Below are 20,628 nucleotides of genomic sequence, written 5' to 3'. Positions count from 1 at the left end.
TAATATTTGGCATTAAATAATACTCTATAAATCATGTTCTATTCCATGCTGCTATGTGAAATCACTTCAACTGCCAAAATAATACCACGTTTGGGTGGTGCAAGTAAGTATACATACAGATTTATTTCAAAAAAGCTTTTTAATGCTATATTATTATAATTATTATTTTTAAAATAAAGTAATAAAAAATAAAATCGCATGCTTTCATGATTGTTCATTTATCAGGACTAAAGTCTTAGAATTTATTAGAAAATAAAAGCAACAATTTATTAAATAAACAAATATATCTCAGCAAACAATGAATTGCGCAAATTCCCATCAATAATTAACAAATGTGTATAATTAATATCTTGAATTGCACGTATTTATATTGCAAATAATTTAAGTATCAACTCTATATTGATTACCAATTGTAGACTGAAAAGAATCATATGAACAAATATTATACTAATTTGCGAGTAATTAATGCATATGCAGAATTAAAATATATCCATTAACTTGATTTAATATTTAATTTTGAAACCGATTTAAAATATCCAGTTTTTATAGATAATTCATATATCAAATCGTAATATTTGTGGATACATAACTATATCTTATTTAAGAAAACTACCCTTACTTTAGCTTTCAGCCTCAAGAAATCTAATTTTATCAATAATTCTTATGAAACTTTTTGAGATTTGAGATTTATTATAAAATATATGCAATGAAAACTAATTTCTCTTTTAATATGAAGGAAAGAAAAATCTTTAAGTGTAAGATAGCTTAAAAGTAGTGATATGAATAAATTATAAAAGGAAAAAGGACTGAAAAAAATTGAAAATTTACCGTGCATTTTAAATTTAATTACGTCAATTAATATGTATATGTATATATTTATATATATATATATATATATATATATATATATATAATTCTATGTAAATATGACTAAATAAATAATTAACGCAAATAGTGATTCATACGAATACCACTTGTCCACTTATCAATCTGCTTGAAAATTCTACAATTTTCATTGATAAAATTACCATAAAGTAATAATAATAAAAATATTAATTTAGTTACAGAATTATATGTTTTTTAGAACATGTTTTAATTATTTAGCGAAAATTTATTATCAAACTTTTCTGCTTATGTCGGTAAAAAGCTCCTAATATGTATTAATAATTTAAATTGTTGACTTTTTTTCCTATTTTTGTTTACAATGATGTTGTTCTATTTCTCTAAAATTTCTCACAAGAAATTAACTGAAATTTTCTAGATCTTAAAAAAATAATTTGTCTTCAAGAATACATCTTTAAAGAAATTTATATGTTTCACGATATAAAACTTCATGCATTATATTCATCATTAATAAGAATAATTTTTAATGACAATATTACCAAATGTATACTAAAAATTACTAAATGTATACGTTCAAGAAGGAAACAATGACCAGTAAATTAATCATCAATTGATAATCAAAGAAAGTGAATATGTAGGTGATTTTTTTAAATAAAAACTTAATGAAAATTTTATATAATTATTTAATAATTCACTCCATTTACTCAAATTTTGGACAAATATCAATGTAAAAATCATTATTTTATTTAATATTGGTCTGAATTGGAATCATAGTAGATATGTTATAAATTAATAAAATTCAATATAAATATGCAGCTGAAACATCATTGTAATGGTCTGGCGATTATGAATTATTTTTCTACAAAATTATTCGTAAGTGCAAGTCAAATTTATAGAATCCAAATTAAGAATCATATTTTTCACATTAATATTGATAGCAATATATAAGAAGTAGTGGTAATATTACCAATAACGTATCTATTCCAAGTAATACACATTGGGTCTTAAAAAAGATGGTTGAAATTTCCTCCAATTTGCCAAATATAGTGAAAAAAAATTAGTAAAAAATTAGTAAAATATAAACTTATGTACTTTCTGTATTTAAACTTTATTTTAATAAAAACTCAATCAAATTTTTGTTAGATTCAAGTTTGGAAGTCAAACTATCAAATTTTTGATAGATCGAATTTTGATTCAAGTTTTTGGATGTCTCCTAATGCACTTTACGACAAAAACAGACAAGCAAAAAAATAGCCTATACTAATAGATCTCCTTTCAGAATCATAATAAGTATCTTTTATTCCATTTATATCTTTTACCCATCCCTGCCAGAATGTAACACGGAATGACATTCACTAGTATAAACTAAACTCGCATGACTTTCATTTTTGCATCGGCTGAAAATAACTAGAACAAAGAGTTTATTGAATTCTTAATAGCTCTGAAATTATGCTGTTGCTTAAACAATTCATCAATTGGTGGAAATAATACGTTTAAAAAAATAAATTAACTTAACTAACATTATTGTAAAAAAAGCACAAAGTTTTATTTTGTACAATACTAACAATATTTTAATAAAAAAAATCCAAAATATTTCAAAATAAAAATTAAAAAAATATAATAAAACAAGTCAAATTTTATCAAAAAATTCTCAAAAAAAATTTCAAAGTAAAAAAAAATTTTGGATCTTTTTAAAAAATTTAATTTTTGCTATGGGAAGTACCAGCACTTTGCGAGACATTTATAATGAAAATAGTACTGAAAAGCAGTTATTAACGTGTGAATGAAAATTACATTTTTTCTGATCTTTCCGATGTCGAAACTTTCAAACAAGTTATGTACTTAATCTTTGTACAGGTATTAAAATTTTTATAATGCCCTAAACTTCCATAAGGGATTTGCAAGCAAACTGCAGGTGCAGGTTTCCTTTACAAGTTGAAAGTGAATACCTTTCAAAATAAACTGATACTTTTAGAATTCTGTAAATTTTACATAAAACTTATCTACAAGCTTTATACGTGGAACGAATCATATCAGAAAAGTGAGATATGAAAAATTGCATTATAATTTCATAATACTGCAAAGAAAAATATATAGGAAATATTAAAAAAGTGAAAACAATCTTTGAGCAATTTAAGAAAAATTATTAAAAAATTATTTGTTAGTAATATCTTTTATAATTTAACACTCACAAAGCAATAACAAAAGCAAAGTAAAAATTCAATAAAGAACCCATGAATAATATTTTTGAAATGCATAAGCATAACATGTAATATAAAATATAGAAATTGAATGGTTTCAATGTTTCTCAAATTTAATATTAGAAAAGACAAGAAATATGAGGCATTGAATTATATTTTTGATAAAATGAAATTGTATAAAAGTATGCAATGTTCAATCGTCGAATATGTAATAATAATTATTACAATGATCATTTGTTGTTTAAATTCTTAGTCATTCATAAGTTTCAATCAACTGCATAGTTTCTCATGAGATCCATTTATATCTCCAACTGAATTTAACTATTGTTTTTATTAATTAGACTATTTTGTAAATAATTTGACTGATAATTCAAAATATGTTGCCAGACAAATTATGTAACCAAAATAATTTATTAATTTGTACTGTAATGATAGTGAAAATATTTGAAGTCCTACACTTGAAGGAAATGATTTCTTTAAATAGACATTGGAAGTTTATTAAAAAATATTAAAGTTTACATAAAGTGAATTTTTTTTATTTTAATTTTATTAATTAGCAAGTACTTTCAATGTTCTTCAATATACTATAGAATTTAATATAAAAAAATAAAAAATTCCTGAATAACAAATAAAATCATGGAGCAATATGTAAATTAACAAATACATTTGTAAATTCTACTTACTCTATTATAAGGCTTTATAAATATATTGCTTCATTCATCGACTTTGGAATTATTTCATGTATTATTTGGATTATTTAAATAAATTTTAAAAAAACTGATTAATACTAACTACTAACCATTAATCTTAACTACTAGCTGCTTCCAAAATATTCAAAATAATTAATTAACAAATTAGAATATATTAAATAACAACCGAGAAAGTAGGTATATATATTATACACGTAATATTTATTTTTCTATCAAAAACCTTTTACAATTTTTGGTAAAATTATAAAAAATATTTAGTGAAAGTTTCGTAAATCATTATGTAGAATAAATCTTTTAAAATTGAATTATTTATCGAATCAGAAATGTTTAATTAAGATTCACACCACCATTAATTTTCTAAATTATTACTAAGGTAAATATTTTTCCATCGAATCCACATCACATTACAAAACCGTTTACGTACACATTTTTACAACTTTATATTTTTCCAAGGTAAGTAATTATTTTGTAGTTCATTGTCGCTATGCTAATTATTGGCGTAATAAGGTGGAAGTAATTTTCAAGCAATTGTAATTATAAATTAAATTAGATATGCGAACAGAAAAATATCGAAAATAATTAACTTTTAAAAAAACTATATTGAAATTTTCTAAGAAGTAAAAAACCTGAACGACCGTTAACTGATGAATCATCTTACAGAGTTTCGCCAAAATTCTCCAAAATTTTGCTTTACCAATAAATTACGAAGAAACGGCCAGGCCGATCTTTGTCGAAAACTAATCAGTACCATTTCCAACAGATATCTTACAAAATGTTTTCCAATTTTTAAAATCCAGTACAAACTTCTATTTTCCTTTTTTCTACTCTTTTTAGCAATCTTGATCTCGTCATTGTGAAGAGCTACATCAATAGATGCAGTCCTTAGTTTTTATTCTACTCTATATCATGTACAATTAATTTTATATCTCATGAAGATAGATGATCAAATAAATATAATTGAAAAAAATAAATAAAATAAAATCAGTTGGAGTCTTTTGCACAAACGTTGTCAAATAATTATGCCCTTATATATGGTCATTATAAAAAACTGGTGTACCGATCAGTACGAGTTCAAATCAAGTTTCATCAAATGGTTCTTAAACTTTTAAAATCAAACTTATACAATAAAATTAGCAAATCTGATTTTTGGACAAACAAGTTCCTTCAGGAAATTAATAATATATGTGGCAAATATATCATATAGGGGAGTTAGGGGCTTATAGTAACATGAGTAAGAAGTTGCAGGCGTTTTGCAATAGAATTTTAAACGAAATTCAAATATTTTTTAGTTTTGATTGTACATGTACAAGTAGACCGTCATGCAAAATATGGCCATAGCTACTGTTTTGCAATTAACAGAACTGTGCAGGTCCGTCATTTTTGACATGTAATATAAAAAAATACTATCATGAAACTACAGTTTGCTTTATCGTCCAGTTTTAAGTTGTATATATCTTAATTTACTTCAAATTTATTGATCTTTGATATCGTAGATTTATATATATATATATATATATATATCAAAATTTAAATTCCACAAAAATGATTTGGCCCACTGCTTTAATGGAAAAAATACAATTAATCAATCGCTAATAGAAAACCTATAATATTTTAGTATATAGTTTCAGGCTACAAAATTATCATTATATAAAGTTTCATGAAAATCATCAAAAATTGTAAATAATTTTTTTCAACAATTACGAAGAAACGACTCGGCTGATCTTTACCAAAAACTAATGAACACGATTCCCAAACAATATCATTCGAACAGTTTTTAAAATTTTGAAATCAATTCAAAAATGTGTGTTAAAACGTGGATGTAAATTATTACACTTTTCTGCTGATTACAAAGAAAGGGCTGGGCCGATCGTCGTGCATTGATTGGCTCTTAAATTTTTCAAATTTATCCAGAAGTTTTTGAGCAAAAGTCTACGAAAGGTCAAAAATCGACTCACACACGTTTTGGCAAATTTAGTCTCAAATTTTGTCAGAATTACTTGGAACATCGAGAAAACACAATCAGTAAATCGAATTATTTCACAAAAACTTCCCCTTCGGGAATTTAAGTATGAAATAACTACTAAACATTTTGACAAAATTTTAAATACGATTTTCCAAGTTAGAACCACTGACGTATATGATTTAGAATTCTTTATTATTAGTTTAGGAGAAAATCGGTCGTGATAGGCAAAAAATAAATATAACCTAGAAACAAATTAAGAATATAATGTAGGATAATTGCTAAGAAACGGCTGGGCCGATCATCGTACAAATCTGATAAATGCTAGTCCTTATCCAGTTACATAGAAGAGATTTTAAATTTTTTGAGAAAGATTCAAAAATCGACTCACACACGTTTTGGCAAATTTGGTCTCAAATTTTGTCAGAATGACTTGGAACGTCAAGAAAACGTAAAATTAGCAAATCAGATTTTTTCGCAAAAACTTCTCCTTCGAGAAGATAAATATGAAATAACAACTAAATATTTTGACAAAATTTTAAAATAAGATTTTCCAAGTTAGAACCACTGGCGTATATGATTCAGAAGTCTTTTTGATTAGTTTAGGAGAAAATCGGTCGTGATAGGCAAAAAATGAATATAACCTAAAAACAAATGAGGAATATAATGTAGGATAATTCCTAAGAAACGGCTGGGTCGATCATCGTACAAAACTGATAAATTCTAGTCCTTATACACATATCACAATAGAATAGCTTTTTGAAATTTTTGTAAAAATCTGTTCAGCCGTTTTTGAGAAAACGTCGGCGAAATGTGAAAAATCGGCTCACACACAAACATTATCCAAATTTGATCTCATTCGATTCAGAATGGCTTCAAACGTCGCGAAAACAACATTGGCAAATCGGATTTTTTCGTAAAAGCAAACTTTTCCTTTGGGAAGTAAAATATTACATTACTAGCCAATATTTGACCAAATTTTAAATACAGTTTTCCAAGTTAGAACCACTGATATTTCAGAATTCTTTTTGATTAGTTTAGGAGAAAATCGGTGGTGATAAATGATAGGCAAAAAATGAATATAACCTAAAAACAAATTAGAAATATAATGTACGATAATTGGTAAGAAACGGCTCGGCCGATCATCACACAAATCTAATAAACGCTATTAAGTTACATGGAATGGCTCTCAAATTTTTGAAATTAGTTCAGCCGTTGTCAGAAAAGCTCGACTTCGTTAAAAAACCAGCTCACATACACACAACACAAGCGAATTTGATCTCTAACGATTCAGAATGACTTGCAACGACGAGAAACCAAAATTAGTAAATCGGATTTTGTCGCAAAAACAAACTTCTCCTTTGGGAAGTTTGGGAACATTACTACCCAATGTTTTTACAAAACATTAAATGCGATGTTACAATTCGGAACCACTGGCGTACATGTTTTAGTATTCTTGCAGATTAGTTTAGGATCAAATCGGTCGTCAATAATTATAAATATAACCTAAAAACAAATGAGGAATATATTAAAAAATAATTCCTAACAAATTTGGCTCGTTTATATATTTACAAAGAATTTATCATGTTGACATCATCTTTTCGGAAAAATTACGTATCAAATAAACAGTACGTTGTTCTAACCTGAAATATTTTTAGAAATGTTTTGACAGCGGCGCGTATCAAACAAACAAAACTACGTCTGATAATTTTAATTACAATCAATACGAATGAATGAATGAAAACTTATGATTATATAAAAGTGTTAAAAATCACTTACTTTGGTCGTTATATTAATTTTATTCAAAATCAAATCCCTTTTCTGCCGCTCGAAAACAACATCTGACGTTTCTTCCGCGAATGCCGCATTTCGGTCTTCGGCAAATACACTTCTTTTCCTTAAATTATGTCCATATCCACTATCACTAAAATCACTAGAATATCCGTGTAATGTTTTATAAGTTTCACTAATTGCCACTTGTACGATTATATTAAAAATTAATAGAAATAGCACACAGCGTCCTACTCGGGCGGCCATGTTTTCAACAATGACTTGTCGTGGATCGTACCGACAAAAACGACTGCTCGCTGCGTGGTAGAGAGAATGGCTCATGCGAACGGGGGGAACGGCGAGATGGTGTTCTTAAGTGGAAGAGACATTGCTGGAAAAAAGAAAATGATGATTAGAATGAAGATAGTAGATAAATATTTTTATTTTTGTTTTTCATATTTTTTATTGATGACTATTTATGATGAGTATTAATTTTTTGTAAAATGCATTAATGAACTGCAAGATGTTGTTCTTAAGTGGAAGAGACATTGCTGGCAAAAAAGAAAATGATGATTAGAATGAAGATAGTAGATAAATATTTTTATTTTTGTTTTTAACTTCCCTTAGAGTAAGTTATAGTAATCGCAAAAAATCGAGAATTAATATTTTTATACATCTTTACATTTCAGAGGTTTCTGACCATTTTGGCATACCTTAAAAAAAATGGATGTATGTGTTTGTGTATGTGTGTGTGTGTGGGAACATGGATCAACCGATTTAAATAATTCAAAAAACATTCGATTCGTATTGATAAGGAGACATGCTGATTAGTTTTTGTCGAAGTCAGGTATAGCAGAAACTACGGGGCAAAAAGTACCAAAACGGTAACTCAGTTTTTAAGTGAACGGAGCGTCCGATTTTAATAATTCAAAAAACATTCTACTTGCATTTACAAGATGAACAATTGATTAAATTTTTAAAAAAGCAGGTCCAGCGGTTATGGACACTCAATAAAAATAAGTTTAAAAAATGTCATTTAGTGGTTAAAAATGTTTATTGGACAAATGTACATCAAATTATTAGTTTTTTTATAGAGATTTTAATAATGTCTACACATTCTGTGTATTTTTTTTTGCAAAGTTCTCGCAATTTGCCTTAAGGCACGACGCCATGCACCTCACTAGTTTATATTTTTATTGATGCCAGAATTAATTATTTATCAAATGCATTAATTGAACGGCAAGATGGTGTTCTTAAGTGGAAGAGACATTGCTGGAAAAAAATGGTAATTAGAATGAAGATAGAAGATAAATAATTTTGTTCTTGTTTTTCTTTTAACTTGTTTATTGATTATTGATCAGGATTAATTATTTATTTATTGCATTAATTGAGCCTATGATATGACAATAAATGAATGAATTTCGATATGTACCACACAAATTACATTGATTAACATATTATTAGTATAACATATATTGGCTAACATATTTTAGCACAATAAAACTAAATATCTGTAATTAATTTTGTATGAATAAATAAATAGTATTATTATATATAATAGTATTATTTATTAAAATAATTCAAGTCATTGTGCAAAGCTATAAATGATCCATATATTCCTTTTGTCCAAGAAATATTGTCAATAGTTTTTTAACTTCCCGTAGGTTAAGTTATAGTAATCGTCTAAAAATCGAAAATGAAATTGTTTGCATGTCTTTACGTTTTAGAGGTTGATTAGTTTTTGCACAAGCAGGTCCAGCCGTTTCGGAGATACGAAGCAAAACGTGCAAAAATAGCCGTTTTTAAGCAAACGAAGCATCCGATCAGAACAATTCCAAATACATTCGATTCGCATTGAAGGGGAGGCGGCAGGTCCAGCCGTTTGAGAGATACGGAGCAAAAAAAACAGTTTTGGAAAGAAAGGATTCAAAGAGCATGATTAGTTTTCTGAGAAAGCATGCCCAGTAGTATCAAAACTATCAAAAATTTCAAATTTTTTTTGAGTGCTATGATATGAAAAACCAGCAATAAATTAATAAACATAAATATCTATATCACAAATTCTTTTCACACACTGTTTGGCGTTATTAAGGCTAATATTTGTTAAACTATGAGTCTAAAGCCTTTTGAACTTTTGTTTAAATCATTTTTTTTTTGTTTGAATCATTTTTGAACATTTTGAACACTTTGAATCGATATAAAAAGTGTAATTAAAAAAATGCTTCAATCATTTTGGTAAATTAATGCCCAAACTGATATCAAGTAGTATTGATAACAGTTTTCACTTGCAATATAGATCTAAACATGTCTCCAAGTGAAAATTGTCCTTCGCCGAAATTGCTGCATCATGTGACAAATAAGATACCAGTATTAGATAATTTGTAATAAATAAAATATATCAAAAGATAGGTCAACCATGGGTTTGTCTTCTAATATCACTACAATAGTTATATAATTTCTGTTTAAAAATAACAATAAAAATATTTAAAAATTTTGTCAGATATTAGAATATCATAAAATATATCACAAAGATGCACCAGTGGCGGATCCAGCTTTGGCGCCGGGGGGAGGGGGGGGGGGTTACATTATTAAATTATGTATAGAAAATATATTCGTAATACGATTAGAAAAATACAATAAATAAAATCATTATGAAGTAATTTTATTGCTGAATTAGTGTTTTATCTATGTCTTAAGACAAACTCAAGGGGGGGGAGTCATGACCACCGTGACCTACCCCCTGGATCCGCCACTGAGATGCACTCTAATCCATTCAGAACAATAATCTTCATTACCACATAGCTAGATTCATTTTGTACTTTTTCTACATTGGCTTTGCTGCCACCATGGTACATCACCAAAAAATAACAAAATCAGAAAAGAATAATCAGACAATATATTTTATTATCGGTGCATTGATGTTAACAATCGCTGTATATTTACTTTATTTGATGATATTTTATCTATGATCACGTCACATGTGTTTTGTGTCTCATATGCTTTCACAATGGAACAATATGCATGCATCACAATCAGTACACATTATCACATAAAATCGCATAGGGGCAATCTCATTTTTGAACTAAATCTAATTATACCCTCATGTTACGTAAATCAAACAAATACAGTAAAATGATAACGGAAATTGTCTTTTTAACATAAAAATAATTTTATACAGGGTGTCCCAGAACTTAACGTCAAGCCGAAACAGGGTGATAGTATTGACCCTAACTGTACTGAAACAAATTAGAAAACTAGTAGGATGCATGACATCGTGCCTTTACGCAAATTGCTGGAACTTTCCGTACTGTAATCAAAATTCTTGGTTCGGAAACCAAATTTACACAGAATGTGTACACATTATTAAAATCTTTATAAAATATCTGATAATTTGATGTAACATATGTCCAATAAACATTTTTGACCGCCAAATGGCATTTTTTTAACTTATTTTCAATGAGAGTCCATAACCGCTAGACCTGCCTTCCCAAAAATTCGATCAGTTCTTCATTTTGTCAATACAAGTAAAATGTTTTTTGAATTTCTAAAATCGGACGCTCCGTTCTCTTAAAAACTGAGTCACCGTTTTTGGCACAATTTGCCCCGTATCTTCGAAACGGCTAAACCTGCCTGTGCCAAAAACTAATCAGCACGTGTCCTTATTAATAGAAATCGAATGTTTTTTGAATAATTAAAATCGGTTGAACCGTGTTCCCAAAATCGTTGACAAAAATTTGTATCCGCACACACACACACATGCACGCGCACACACACAAACACACACATACATCCATTTTTTCTAAGGTATGCCAAAATATTCAGAAACCTTTGAAACGTAAAAATATATATAAATTTATCATTTTTGATTTTTTTGCGATTACTATAACTTACCCTACGGAAAGTTAAAAAAATTCTCAGGTTGTTTGGAAATTATGAGCTTTTAAGTTCAACTAAAGCTTTGGTAAAATTATGACCATTTTTTTGTTATTGTGGTTAAATTTTATTAATTTTGTTTATTTAAACTTTAGAACCATAACTGTGAATAACATTTGTAGGACCACAGTTATAAATAATAACACATTTGACCCAAGTTTTCAAGAATTAGGACTTTATGTTAAACTATCAATCTATTTTTTTTAAAATCGTTCGACCCTAAGCCCCTTTTTTTAAAAAAAAATGGACTAAAGTGTGTTGTCAAATTTCATTAAAAGTTGGCGTATTTAATCAAGATTATAAAATAGTAAAATACTTGTTAATTTTATTATTGAAAAGTTTCGAGTAAAAAAATAAAAACCTAAAAATAACACGATAATCCAGTCATTTCCAACCTTTCCAATCACAACCAGTGAATGGTATGAAACCAGAATAAATGTTGTGAAGCAAATTTAGAAATGGTTTTCTATTTTTTAAAAAATTATTAAATTGATAATTGATAAACTGATATTACATAAATATAATATAAGTATATATCCTCTTTCCCATTTGAAAATATTATATTCTAATATTGCCTAGGCCTTTTCCATAACCTTTTCCAATCTACTATTAATTATTTTAACAAAATAATTGTTCTCTCAAATGTCATTAAAATGTCATTTGCATCCAATATTTTAACAAAATCATCAGAAACTAAAATTTCAAAATATCTTCATGTAATTTTATTTACAAAAAATGATCTAGACAAAAAAAAATCGTCAAAAATGTAACTGAGAAATGCTCAAGAAAGTATTATGGATAAACATACATATATTCGCCAAAGGTTAGTCAAAAAAATATTATATGTAAATCTTACTTGTTTCGTAGCATAGACCAGGTTTAAATTTCTACTTTAATGTTTATTATTATTTTAAAATTTCTTAAAAAAAAACATTATAACTTAAATTTCATTTAAAGAAAAACATTTCGACAATAACATGCGCGCTTTGCACATGTTTTCAACCTTTCAAATGTCATGGGGTACAAATTTACTTAATTTATTTACTAATTTATTTTAAACAATTTTGTGATAAATAATCAAAATAGCAGTATTTTCCACTATATTTCTGAAGGAGAAATTTGTTTTCGCAAAAAAAGCTTATTTGGTAACTTTATGTTTTCACAATGTTCAAGTTGAAACCAAAATTGGAAAAAACTATGTGTGACTTTTTCGTCGATGTTTTTTCAAAAATGGCGGCACCTATTTTGAAAATTTGAATCCATTCAATAAAATTCGATAGAAATTTGTGTTGTTTTTTATAATTAGAAGAGAAGTGCAAAAATTTGCATCAACGTTTTCGCAAAAAATCCTGAACTGATTTTGAAAATTTAAAATCCGTTCGAAAGATATCAATTGAGAATTGTAATGATTTGATCCGTTCGAAAGATATCAATTGAGAATTGTAATGATTTGAGCCTGGTACTTTGTGGTTATAATAATAATTAACATGATTTTCTTTCCGGAATTTCTAAAATTCCGAGATTTTTAGCAAAAAAAATCGTTTGACAATAAAAGATGACGCAGGCAGATCATATATTTTTTTGAAAAATCTTGTGAATCTAGCATAACGTAAAAAAGCATCAACTACCATTTATATCCTTTAAAGAAAAATTATTCACCTAAAATAAATATAATGACATATGTCAAAAATTTTAATCCAAAATCGTTTACGTTTTATTTTAAAAAACTAAATTCTTTTGATGAAATTATTCTAAATTACAGTTAAATTCCAATTTTCAAAATTAATTCAGTAAATCTTCACGCTCTTTGTGCTATGTGGCTGCCTACAGGTTAGAGTAATAGCAGAATACTTTTTAATCTTATATATAAAAATTCTGATAGAAACAATCTGGATACATGCCACTTACAACGAGTTTCTATTATTTATTAACTTCCTGTAGGGTAGTTATAAATAGGCCGAAAATGAAATTTTTTGCATTTCTCTACGTTTTAAAGGTTTCTAAACATTTTGGCATACCTCAGAAAAAAGGGATGTGTGTGTGTCCACGTTTTCGGGCGCACGGATCAACCGATTTGAATGGTTAAAAAAACATTCGATTCCTATTGATAGGGAGATGTGATGATTAGTTTTTAGCAAAGGTATGACCAGCCGTTACGGAGATAAAGAGCAAAGAATGCAGAAAAAAGAAAATAAAGTTTTTAAGAAAACGGAGCATCCGATTTGAATAATCTAAAAAGCATTCAATTTGTAATGATTGGGAGAAGAGGTGATTAGTTTTTGGCAAAGGCAGGTTTAGCCATTTCGAAGTTACAGAGCTAAATGTGCAAAAAATGGCAGTTTTTGAGAGAACTAAGCGTCCGATTTGAATTATTAATAGAACTTTCTGCTTAAAAATAATTGCATTTGGAAAAAAAATGTTTCAAATTTACTAAAGTTCTAATGTACTTTAAACAAATAATTTTAACTTTGCCATTCGGTTTATATAATTTTTGTAAATATTAGACAATGTTACAGTATTTATAATAATCTATTTGAAAACATTTAATATTCCTCGAACATTTCGTTTCGGTACGGGAACTTCCAGCAATATGGCACGATGCCATATACCACTAGTTACTTTTTATTTACTAATCAATAATCCAGTAATTGAATCGTAATTTATTTTTAGATTTATAGAACTTATAATTAGATTAAAAATAAAATAAAAACAAAAAAAAGTGGAACACTACGAATTACTAATGACAGTTATTTTGTAGCTAGTTCAGATATATGTAATCTTTATAGAACTAGTTACAAAATAACTGTCATTAGTGTGAAAATCCCTAAAATATTACTTATTGTTAAAATAGAAATGTGTAGACTGATTCACTTCATCCATGGCTTGTACAACCTGATCAAAAGTATTGATTTTAAATCATTTGTTGTCCTTACTTCAACGCAGGTTAAGTTGTCACTGATGATTTCTTCTCATTTTAGGTTTCGCAACGGGCCAAATACTATCCGAGCCCGTGACCACGAAATAACATCAGCCTGCCAAAATCACTTATACAACGTAGCCTCTAGTTGCATGCAAGGATGGCGCCAGACCATGGAGGATGCCCACGTCCACATATTATCTTTACCCAACGATCCCGAAGCCGCATTCTTCGGGGTCTTCGATGGTCACGGGGGCGCTAAAGTTGCCCAATATGCCGCCAAACATCTTTACCATCACATCGTACGAACGCAAGAATACAGCCAAAGAAATATAGCCAAAGCTATGAAGATAGGATTTTTGGACATGGATGAGGCGATAGCAGAAGATCCTGAGACCAAAGAGGAAGCTTCTGGTAGTACAGCAATTACTATTCTGATACGGGACCAGACGTTGTATTGCGCTAATATTGGAGATTCACGAGCAATTGCCTGCGTTGGAGGCCAATTGGAACTCTTGTCCTGGGACCACAAACCAAACAATGAGGTCGAGTTTCATAGAATTGTCAAAGCCGGTGGTTGGGTCGAATTTAATCGAGTCAACGGTGTATTGGCGCTATCGAGAGCTTTTGGCGATTTTGTTTTCAAAAACAACATTACAAAAACCAGCACGGAGCAAATGGTCACTGCTTTTCCGGACGTGGAAATTCGCCCACTGAGTATTGATTGGGAGTTTGTGATCGTAGCTTGCGATGGCATCTGGGATGTCATGGGAAACCAAGAAGCCTTGGATTTTGTAAGGGATAGGTTGGCTGCTGGATTGAGTGTTGCAAGTATTTGTGAGGACATGCTATCTCATTGCTTGGCTGTCGATGGAAGACAAGGAGCGAGAGGCAGTGACAACATGACAGTGATCATTATATGCTTTCTGCACCAAAGGCCGTTTAGAAGGATGGTAAATAAATTAGGAGTGAACGGACAGAGGCAATGAAAAAAATCCTATTAATTGTAAATTTTGTTCTCAGTGAAATATACACAATCAACATGTGTCAATCTATTATTTACATCTTTCTAGATCGAGTGAATTGTAGCTTTAGTTAGATGACTGCCTTAATAATTGATTTATTCGATATTACAATAATGTTTAAAATTAAAATACATCTTGTTTTTGAAGACTTGCGTTTTTAGGAAAAAAGAAGAGCGAATGCGAATCATAGAATTCTAAAGGGGTAAGTTATTGTAATGGGCCGAAAATCGAAATTGAAAATTTTTACATTTCTCGGCGTTTTGAAGGTTTCTGAACATTTTGGCATACCTCAGAAAAAATGGATGTGTGTGTGTGTATGTATGTACGGATACAAATTTCCAGTCACGTTTTCGGGCGCACGGATCAACCGATTTGAATGGTTCAAAAAACATTCGATTCCTATTAATAGGAAAAAGAGCTAATTAGTTTTTGGCAAAGGCTGGTCAAGCCGTTTCGGAGATACGGTGCAAAGAGTGCAGAAAATAGAAATCGACTTTTTGAGTGAACGGAGCATCCGATTTGAATGATCTAAAAAACATTCAATTGAGAGAAGTAAGCGTCCAATTTAAATGATTCAAAGAACTTTCAACTTGTTTAACAAAATAATTGATTTTGGAAAAAAAATTGTACCATTTTTTTTTTGTTTAGTTTTTTTGTATATCGAAAATAATTCAGATTTTATTTTTAATTCTGAATATAGTTCTAATATACTTCAAACAAATAATTTCAACTTTGCAATTCAGTTTATATAATTCTTATTAATATTAGACAATGTTACAATAATAATAATAATCTATTTGAAAACATTCAGTATTCCTCAAACATTTCGTTACGGCACGGGAAGTTCCAGCAATTTGCCTTAAGGCACGATGCCATACACCCCACTAGATAATTAACTAATTGTCTCACAGTAATAATTACCTAATTTTTTCACAATATACATTACTTTTTCAAGACTTGCATTCTTAAGAAAGAAGAGCAAATGGCTCAAACTAGGTTAAAAGTATAATCATATAACTCTAGAGCCTCCCCCCATGAAATAGTGCCTAACGGCGGATTCCATAGAGGTAAGAGATAAACGGAAGTTTTAGTTAATAATGAGTGTTGCATACCTAGACAAAAGACCTAGTCTAGCTTTATAAAGAAAAAGATTACTTATTCAAATATTGCATTATTTTTCAAGTCCAGTTGTTAATGAAGAAAGGATAAACAGGTAATATGGTATTATTGGTTTACTTTAAGTTAATTATAAAATGCAAGAAATGAGTATTCATTCATGTTTTTTTTTTGCTCTTTATTTATTTATTTATATATTATTTTCATATCCCAGTCAGACAGAGGTACCTGGTATCAGAGATTATGGTATGCGAAATTTGAAACAAATACTGGGAATTTAAAAACTGAATTTGCGTCAAGTTTTTATATTGACATTATTCAATTTTGTTTTTTGTTTATTTGGTCGAGCTTTTAAACTTTTTTTTACAGGATACTGTTCAAATCTAAAATGTTCTTAATGCAGAATTCTGGCATATCTTAATTCAAAATTGAAAATTAAAACATTGAGGACCATAAGCAAGAACATTTGGAATTTGAGAGAACTTTGTGAAGCATTTAAGAGCATCATATGGATAAATTATTAATGAATATGAAAATGAGTGTTTTATTCAAGCATCATTCTTGGGAAACAAATTCACAAACAACTTTTATGGATTGATGAAGGTTAATTTGATTGTAATAAATTTCTGTTCTCATATAATACATTTATATCAACAATTTTTGTTTCAGAATTAAAAACATATATTTGGACATCTACCGCCAATAATCATCTAGACACAAGCTCCTTAAAATTAGTTAAGAAGTTCCTGATTGCAAAAATGTTGCATTGAACTAACTATAAAGTTATTTGTTGTTGTTGTAAAAAATCTTTTTAATATTTTTGATGGAAATTCTCTAACTCGCTCTCATCTCTCATCAAAATGTTATGCTATCGTGTTTTTAAAATGTTTTTCAATATCTTCTTCATGTATATTCTTATTGAAGTGTATTTAAATTGTATAAAACACATTTTAAAAAATGTTTGTTCAAAATGAGAATATAAGTTTGCTAAAAGAATAAATAGTGGGTATGTGATTAGTTTCAGTTTTAAATTAAAAAATTCACATATATTAACATATCCTAATCATTGAAAAGAAAAAATATAGGGAACTGAAAGCCAAAGCACAGGATCTGAATACATGGAAGCAGCAGTTTCTAAATAAAAAAGTGTTGGTAATAAAATGATAATGGGATTAATAAACCAAGGACAGAAAGCGAATCATTGATTTGTGGTGTCACTCAAATTTATTGAATCTATAAATCATAATATTTAGATAAATAATCATATGTATCGTACTTACAATTCATCTGCTGATACTTTGCGATCCGATTCAGAATTTTGCATTATTGTCCAATATTTATAATATGTAATAAGTTGTAAAAAGTGCATCTAGTTTTGCTCAAAAGTTTACTACACAATTTAATTTTAATTGGCATTAATAGATATATTTCTAAGATTTCTTCAACACTATGTTGTAAACATTGTAAACATTGAACTGTCATTATTAAATCAAAACCACAAAGCACATGACACATAAAGTCTTTGGCGGTTCTTTAAAAGTCCTACTTAACAATAAACACTAAAACGACCAACAGTTTGTTTTTCTACATAAATGTTCATTTATTCATTGGTTTATTGGTTCTCTGTTTGACGACATAAACGAAATGAAATTGTTTGAAATGACATTCTGACGCAGGACATGCTGCGACTGCGACTGTTGCAAGTGTGCAAACTTCACTGCTAATGGTAAAACTGTGTCGCTGCAACTTCAGCAGATAAGTCAGGCGCCAAATTTGAAATTATTATTACTATTATCAACTTCTTATGCGACTAATAAATAAATTGTTATAAACTTTATTTCGTTCTTAACTTGGAAAATAGCAATTTGAACACATTTTTCATAGCTTCGATGAAAATGTAAGTTATGTACTAAATAAAAACTAATAACCGTAAGTAAGATCAGTCTATAAACAGAAATATATAAATGTTTATAACTAATATTATACAGGCACATTTTTTTAAACTACTTCAAAAATCAAACTTGTTAAACACACACACATTCTAAGTTTTAGAAATAATTGAGTTACTATTAAAATTGTAAGTACAATTTGGATTGCCAGCACATAATGACTCTCTTATTATTATTAACCTTTTAAATCTAAATAATACTCTTGTAATATATTGAATACCATAAGTTGTATAAAAAGCCTGTTGTAAACAGTTCCAAACAGTTTGTAAAAAAAAATTACAAAAATTATTTACAAGAAATATTTAACTTTATTTGATGAGAAGACATTAAAGAGCATCATATATGACTACAACTTCTTCTCAAAGGTACAAAGACAACTTGTTACATCATTATAATATTCATGTCCAGATGTCGACCGATTGTTTCAAATCAATTTCATCAATAGGTGTTTGTGTAAACAATCAAAGTGTGCATAGGGTCTATGTGAAACTGTAAAAGACCCATTCCTAAAGTCTATGTTGCAGGTGGTTCACTGTAAGGTACTGAACTCAGAACATACACAGGATTGTCTATTGCACACCGGAAGTATATTTATCAAAATAAGTATAAAATATATTTTTAGGCAGCATTCAACAATTAAGCTGTTGGTTAAAATGTATTTAAAACTTATTAAGTCAAGTAATTTATATAAAATAGCGTTACAAATTTGATTTGATTCCATATAAAGTTTATATAGAATATTATATCAACATAACTAGTAATATTTAAGTAAAATTACAATTAAAACACTTTTCGATTTAGTAAAGTCATTTATATGTAATTATATTAAAATAAAGATATTTCACCTCTAAGAATAATTAATTAATAAGTTACAAGATGACCTAACAATTCATCTGTTATACATAATATTCATGCCATTTTTTTGTGTAGAAATAATTATGAGCATACATATCTTTCTATAGGTGGTTTTACTAAAGAGAAATTGTTTATATATATATATATATATATATATATATATATTACAGTTATTAAAAATGATTTAAAAGATTAGAAAAGTTAAACTTACTTCAATTTGCAATTGTAATTCTGACATTTTGCGAGCTCATTATACTTATTAAGCATAAGATGTATTAAGTGTAGGATTTGATAATCAGCAAATGCTAGAATCATTAGCCTGTTAATCCAGAAATAGCAGCATCTTTGAAAACTCGCCGATAAAAGTTTAATGTGATTCCTATAATTGAAAGATATTTGAGATATTTCAAAACTAAATCATCATTTTGATATTAAAAAATTTTTATATCACTTACTGCCAAAATAGGATCATCTTAATTTAACTGCTTTATGTTCAACACATTATAAAATGAGAATGATGTTTATTCAAGATGTCCTTCATGGTCGAATAGATCACTTTAATCAAATGATTCAGTATAAGATAAAAATATTTCTTGAGATTGTATCCATTCTACTTTTTCCCTGTTGTTTACATCATCATCTAAAATTTAACTTTCATTGTAATGATTAGAGTATTTGCATCTGCTATTGTAAAGGATTGACTGGCATTTATTAATTGGCAAAGTTCATAACATATTAAAACATATTTGTTGTCATTATATTCATTACAATTTCCATAGTTAACAGTTGTAATAATATAATTTACAAACACTAAGTTTTGTGATACTTTTAAGGTTTTTCAAAAATTTACTCCAATTTAGTCTATATGTGAACATACTTTTTCACTTTGTTGAATAAATTGTTGTAAACCACAAAAGTGTAATCAAAATGGACTTTATCTCATAAGTTTATAAAGTGATTTGATATAGTAAATGTACATTATTTAAATCATAAATAAATGTGGAAGAAATTTTGTGGTAATAATAAGCAAATTGTTAGTATCAGGAGAATGTGCAAAATACTACCATGGGTCAAATATTTAAGTATAACAATTGTTATACATGATATTCATGCTTTTAAATATTCCTTTTATGAAAAAATAATTATAACAATGGTAGTTATTGAAGTTAATTTGTTTATATATAATATTCCAGTTATTAATTAATGAATTGAAAACTTATCTATTAAAACTTATTTCAAATTTGCTCCATTTGTTATTTTTGATATTTGGGCAAACTCGTATCATGCTTTATATTAAGTTCAATATTGTAGAATACGATAATCCAAACAAGCCAGTAGCAAACAAGCTT

At 28.2% G+C, this 20,628-nt stretch overlaps 1 protein-coding gene and 1 pseudogene across 1 annotated transcript in view; one reads left to right on the top strand and one right to left on the bottom strand.

Moving 5' to 3' along the window:
- The window catches only part of LOC113383282 (spectrin beta chain), a gene marked incomplete at its 5' end in the record, with an annotated part of 59,930 nt that overhangs the window by 2,832 nt on the left and 36,470 nt on the right, over window positions 1–20,628 (bottom strand).
- On the top strand, window positions 13,232–15,323 carry LOC113383538 (annotated as a pseudogene).

This window comes from Ctenocephalides felis, unplaced genomic scaffold (assembly GCF_003426905.1).
Source record: "Ctenocephalides felis isolate EL2017-DRISC unplaced genomic scaffold, ASM342690v1 CF-g0.4_SCAFFOLD_03570, whole genome shotgun sequence".
NCBI lineage: Eukaryota > Metazoa > Arthropoda > Insecta > Siphonaptera > Pulicidae > Ctenocephalides > Ctenocephalides felis.
The sequence above is the reverse complement of the archived record's forward strand: the minus strand, read 5'-3'. Positions and strand labels throughout refer to the sequence as shown.